A 6,254-nucleotide genomic window follows, 5' to 3' on the forward strand; every position below is an offset into this window, starting at 1 on the left:
TAAAAGCCAAGAAAAGGACCATTTCCAAAAAGACACAGTTACAGGGCACAGTTACTTTATCCACTTATTTTATTTGGTCTTACACGTCACCACAACACGAACACCATGATTATTAAAGAAACTACATTTTGGACATTGAGTGACTGGACTTCAGCCATAAATGTTAACATGGGCCTTGTTGGGCACAACAAAGTCACTTGGTTTTTTGTTACTCTTTGTTTGGAGGTCATTTTACAGAAACTGTGGATATGTAAGTTTCATATAATATGACCATGTCACAGCAGCATGTAGACAGTCCAGATTTATACTTTCTGTCTATGCTTGACTTGATCATTTTCCACAATGCTCTTCAGAAATGGACAGCAATGGCCCCACCAATGAAAGGGGATCCTCTTTGTAATTAAAGCCAGGAGAAAATTGGATCATTTCTTGCCTGGACAGCTTTCACATTCCAGCCTAATGTGGCATTGGAAGCTTTTGAAGTTGCTGTCTTGCCAGTCCAAAATTATACCTTTCATCAGCCAATCATAAGTAAATGGCAACCTGACATTCCCAATAGCAACTTATGTTTGAGCTGGAGTCCATGTAATCATGGGGGAGAGCAGAGACCCACGGACAAATCAACTGTGAGAACTAGAGTTACAGCTTCTCTATTGTAACTCAGAATATTTAATTTTCAAGATCAAAGTTATATTCTGAAGTAAAGTGACGCTTTGTGTGTTCATGCATATCTGTTTTATCTCTTAATGGTAAAGAGAAATAATCCCTAGAAATGTGCATTATGTTAATGCTATGATATAAACTGACAATGCTATTGCACAAACACTATTAATATTCTTCTTTTAACCAAAAAAGTGAATTCATTTAAAATAAATGAAAAATTCAAGACTTTTTTTGATATTTCAACAGACTCTCTCTGAACTGAATTTCAGTTGTTTGTTTTCTCTTCCACAAAATTGTACAACCAAAATATTCCTCCCAACCAGGGAAAAGAGACACTGTCCAAGTCATATCCCATTAATTTACAAGCTTGGCGCATTATTAAGTCAACATGTCAGAATTGATCAGGTTGCAACTTTGATTGGACAGTAACAGTGCTGCACCCTATGAGCTAAATCTGAATCATTTGGGAATCACTAAGTCGTCTTGTGAAACCTCTGCTCAGTTATCCAATTAGGACCTGACAAGGCTGACACAGATGAGAACATTCATGCTGACACAATGGTCTGTGAGTGGTAAAAACTGCATGGAAGCATTTAAGGAGAAGGTCAGCGGTCAGATGATTACCTCATCCTCAATGGACAAGCGGTAATGATGAAACTGCAATGTTGAGTTATTAAAATTATGGGTGTTGGCAAGTTTGTGTGTTTACTGACAATTGACAATTCAATGCCAAATTTCCTGTCAGCTTCTTTGTGAAATGTTTGCAAAAAGTCCAAAGATGTCTGAACAGAACAGGTGATATTCAGGAAAACTCTCTGTCTCCCCCTGTCTCGCATGCGGACGGGGGATCCAGAAGCATGTGTGATGTGTGAGAGGAACAAGTCAGGGGCAGGTTGTCCCAAATTTGTGTAGAAATGATCAGGAGTGCTATTTTGAATATACTAATTTCCTCGTCAAGTTCTGTTTTGTTTTTATTGACCCACAGCACACTGAAGAAAAACTCTTCAATAAGGACACTGGCCAATTGAACTTCTGTTGTTTTGCTGAGAGATTGTTTCCTGACAAGCGTTACCCTAGAAGAAGAGAAATTATTATACATCTTCAGACATGTCCAGTGTACGGACGCACTCCTTACCCTGAAGAAACCAACCTTCTCAAAGACACTAAAATGAAACATGAACCAATTTGTATTCTTGGTTGGTTTATCCCATTTTTAACCCAGACTCTGGTTAAGGCCGAAATGTTGTGAAAGCAGCTTCACATGTTTATAAATAGGCAGAGGAAAGAAAAGGAGAAAGAGAGAAATGATCCCAATGGATGACTGAAACCATATGGAACTGGTGGAGAGTCACTCATCTTGTGACAACGTAGCATGCAGCTCCCCCCTTCAGGTCCCACTCTGTCTCATGTCACTGGTGTTCAGGAAAGTCTGCAATTGGAGAAGGTCAATCGGTGACCGGGGCCAAGAACAAAGTCCTCATGATTTTCTAAAAGTACACGCAGGATCTGAGGAGGAAATGGTTTTGCCGCCAAACACTCAATTACACGTAATTACAATAATTCAACCTTGGAGGATGGTTTATTCCATTTTATTATGAGGCTCACTCTTTCATGTCTCAAGATGGGGAGGGGGAGGGGGGTGACAGGGACCATGTGAAACAGATACTCCCTCATCTGAGGGTTTTCATCTTTCCTTTTATGTCCTGCAGGAGCATAACCCAGTTACAATCACATTTTCTTAATATTTTATAGGTCATTATATGACTTGCCACTTTTCTGTCATGACCTTTGTTGACATCAAACATATGGGCCGAGTAATGCAGGGTAACCATAACATTTCACACAAACAATACAGTCCAGTTCAAAGAGTCAGTGCTACGTTCACTTATGTTTTTATCATCCATAAGTACTTTTTTTTTACTGTAATAACTAAGAAGAAAGGACTTATTATTCTCAAATTCTTAGAGTTGGGAAAGCACAAAACAAACATAAGAAAGCCTATATTACTCTGTTATAAAATAACCATAATACAAAAATTCAACCAATATTCACACATTTAAAAGTTGGAGGCCGTTTGTTTTACATGTATTATGATAAAGTTTAGTGTTTGCTTGCTGCTGAATGATATATGACACGTAGTTTCTACACAATCCAAACGATGAGCTTAGGTTCGGCGCTTGTGAATGTGAGAGGCGTGGCTTTTGAGGGAGCACAGAGGGGAGGGGTTTGTTGTCGATGGAGCACTAAGGAAATGCTGCTTTCAGAATCTTGCTCGTTTTTGAAAATTACCTGTCTTAAAAGCAAAAAGAGAGAGCTCAGAGGATGAAACCTGGATAAAGGTCCTGTACATTTGAGCTTACATCCATTAATGCAACTCTATTTCTTTTTCTCTTTATTTCTTTAATTAGACCCACCTTCGCCTCTACAATGAATCCCACACTTTTAGCATGTACCACAGGTGTTAACATTACTGTTTAAAGTTTCATGTCCAGGCAAAAGAATTGCTGAAACAAATAATAATTATTAGGAGTGATGTGATAAACTTTGCAAAGCTCTTCTTAGAAAAACAGAAAATATGAAACAACTGATAGACAGTAATAATCTTGACAGGTAAACTAATAGGGCTTTCATACTTTCATACTACATAATCTTACCTGGAGCCAACAGCAGGGGGGAGTGACAGGTGCATGGTGTGTCTGACGCGACCACTTTGATCTCTGTAGTTTATTAAAAGGATACATTATAGACTTTTTGTTAGTCGGTATGTTGTTCTTTTGTTGATAATGTGAGTCCTTTAAACTACGGTACACAAAGCATTTAATATAAAGGCAAATATTCTCATTAAAGCACCATATAGTGACTATGCTTACACTACACTATACACTATTTCCATATTGTTATTTTTTTACATCACATCTTACCTCAGGAGACCCCCAGCCGTCTGTCTGACAGGGATAGTCTCCCATTTTGAGGTGCATATGTGAACAGACAAATAAGGAGAATATTGGAGCAGTCCTGCTGAAAGGATCCTCTTAATAATAAGACCTACATTTTAAAAGCCAAATCAAGACAATTAAAAAATCAGCCTTCAGTTTCTATGCTCAGTATATATATGGAACAAACTCCCAGAAAACTGCAGGTGCTGAATCTCTCAGCTCTTTTAAATCCAGGTTAAAGACACACCTGTTTACAGCTGCCTTTAACTAAACTTTTTTAAATAAGATTTTAATTGTTTCACTCTGCACTGTGACTTTGAATTATGTTTATATTTTTCCTTGAATTAATTTTTTTTGAAATATTTTTACTTGAACACATTTTAAGTTTTAATAATTTAATCTTTCTTTTCTTTCCTCTGTCATGGTGCTTCTGATGTCTTGTGTAAAGCACTTTGCCTTGTTTTTTAAATGTTCTATATAAATAATGCCCTGCCAGATATTTCCAAGAGCGCATACATGAAAACAGCTTAATATCCTCAAAAAGCTTTACCTCAGCTCAAAGTAAAGAAAGCCTTTTTATAATTGATAAAAAAATAGAAAAACGTTCAAATATTCTACTAGTTATTATTTCCGTCGGATTCATTAAGTCAATATTTAAACCTGGATTGCTTTTAGAATTAAATTAAAAGGCATCTTCAGTACAAAACAAAACTCTGACTCACTGTGTGTTCATTTGATTTGGGTGTGTTTCATTTAACTGAGGATGATTGTGCACTTCCACTGACACATCTTTACAGAGGACAAAGACCTACACACTGTTCAAGCAACCAACCGTTTCAAAATGTAGAGTTCAAAATTCTCCTGTCACACTGTAAATTTAACCTTCAACTCCAAAATAAACCCTCCAATATCAGCCTGCTCTGCGTTGCTGAACCTCCAGGTCCACACCCAGAATGGAAGGCTGAGAACTCTGTGTGATTGATCGTCACTTTCAATTTTCCTTAGGGTTTTCTGTGTGTTTTGTCTGCTGAAATATAGACCTCTTAACAAGACTAAATCACAGACATGGGCAGAGAGGAGCCTTTGAAATGCTGCAACCCCTGAACCAGAAAATAATCAAGGCGACTTAGGCATGGCACTGTGGCCGGAAATTCACTGTGAATACTGGTTTCAAGCATGACCATTTGAGAGCCCAACTTTTTGGCTCTCTCACTGATTTTAACCCCCTCCCTCTCCCCCTTCTCCTTCTGCTGTCTCGCTCTCAGCTGTCTGTCACACACTCAATTTGGATTCCCTCTGACCTAAAAGCTGATGAGTACCGTCTCTGTTTTAGGAGCAGCTCTTGTAAGAAAATATTGAACTGATGGATGCCTTTGGTCCACTTGTGTCACACAAACAACAACGTACCCGCACACAAAATGTACGTATAGGACGTCTCTTTTAGACCTGTGGCTTGCTTACATTTTTTTTGCAACACAACACAGGGATGGATACTTTTCTGCTCCTCCAGCAAAAACACTCAACGCTCACCGTATTCCCCCCACTGTTATTCCCCTCCGTCTTCTTCCACTGCGGAGGAAGAAATTGTGGTTGAGGGTTTAGGCCAAGTCTCTCCACAGCTTGTCCTGATTACTAAGTAGACAAGTACCCATGGTTAGACTGAACCAGCTCTTTCTGCTCCTGGTCTCTGAGGTTTCTGTGAAGGACAAGGGACCCCATTGGATTGTGGATGCTCCTAAAATAAACTGGGTTTTAATCAGTCATCCCGGCTTAATATGTGTTATACAGACATTATAATTGTACACAAAGTCAGCGATAAAGTAGGTCACAACCTTATTGAGCATGTGGGAATACACACATTATAATTTAGTTTTGAATAAACATGATTTGGCCGCATGTCTGGCATGTCCTTGTAATCTAAATACTCTCATCAGCCCTTAGAACCCCAACCAAGCGTGCATTTTTTTAACCTGCAGTTTCCACTCCTCCTCCTCCTCCTTCTTGTTTTTTCCTCTGATCACTGTTTTCCCCCCGTAAAGTATCAGCAGCTCGCTGCCTTCAAGCCAATTAGTAAAGGCAAACAGAAAAACAATCAGTCTCTTGGCTTAATGCACTCCACCTCTTCAGCAGTAAATACCAACTGATCCTGCTCGACTGTCATTCATGAGGGCCCTGCTGGCTCTGTTCTTTGTCAGGAACAGAGGGTCCCCTTTGAAATGGCAGGCCAGACTAAAAACAGTGGTTGTTTAAGAGGGAGACAAAAGCTAACCGGAGTAACTCAATGGATGATGAGAACTGATAAGGGCAGATCATAGTAAACGGGTAATTCCTGAGCTAATGCTTTTTTAAAAAATTTTTAATTATGAAACAAGGATAGATCAAGCTGGCAAAACTGTCTGTAATCAAATTATAAAAAATGAACGTGAACAGTTTCTTAAGCTTTGATGGGATAGTTTAAAGTGAGGAAAGTGTAGAAATCTGAATATCACTGAGAGAGTTGTCAGTATTTTCTTTTAAAGCATGACGGTATAAGCATATTTTATGTCCCAGTGTGTGCCTCTCATATGCTACTCTGACATTAATAATAGTACACAATAAACCGTTTTTTTCAAGCGTAACTTTACTATTTCCTATTTATAAGTGGTAGCTTTAAAA

This window comes from Symphodus melops (assembly GCF_947650265.1).
Source record: "Symphodus melops genome assembly, chromosome: 4".
NCBI lineage: Eukaryota > Metazoa > Chordata > Actinopteri > Labriformes > Labridae > Symphodus > Symphodus melops.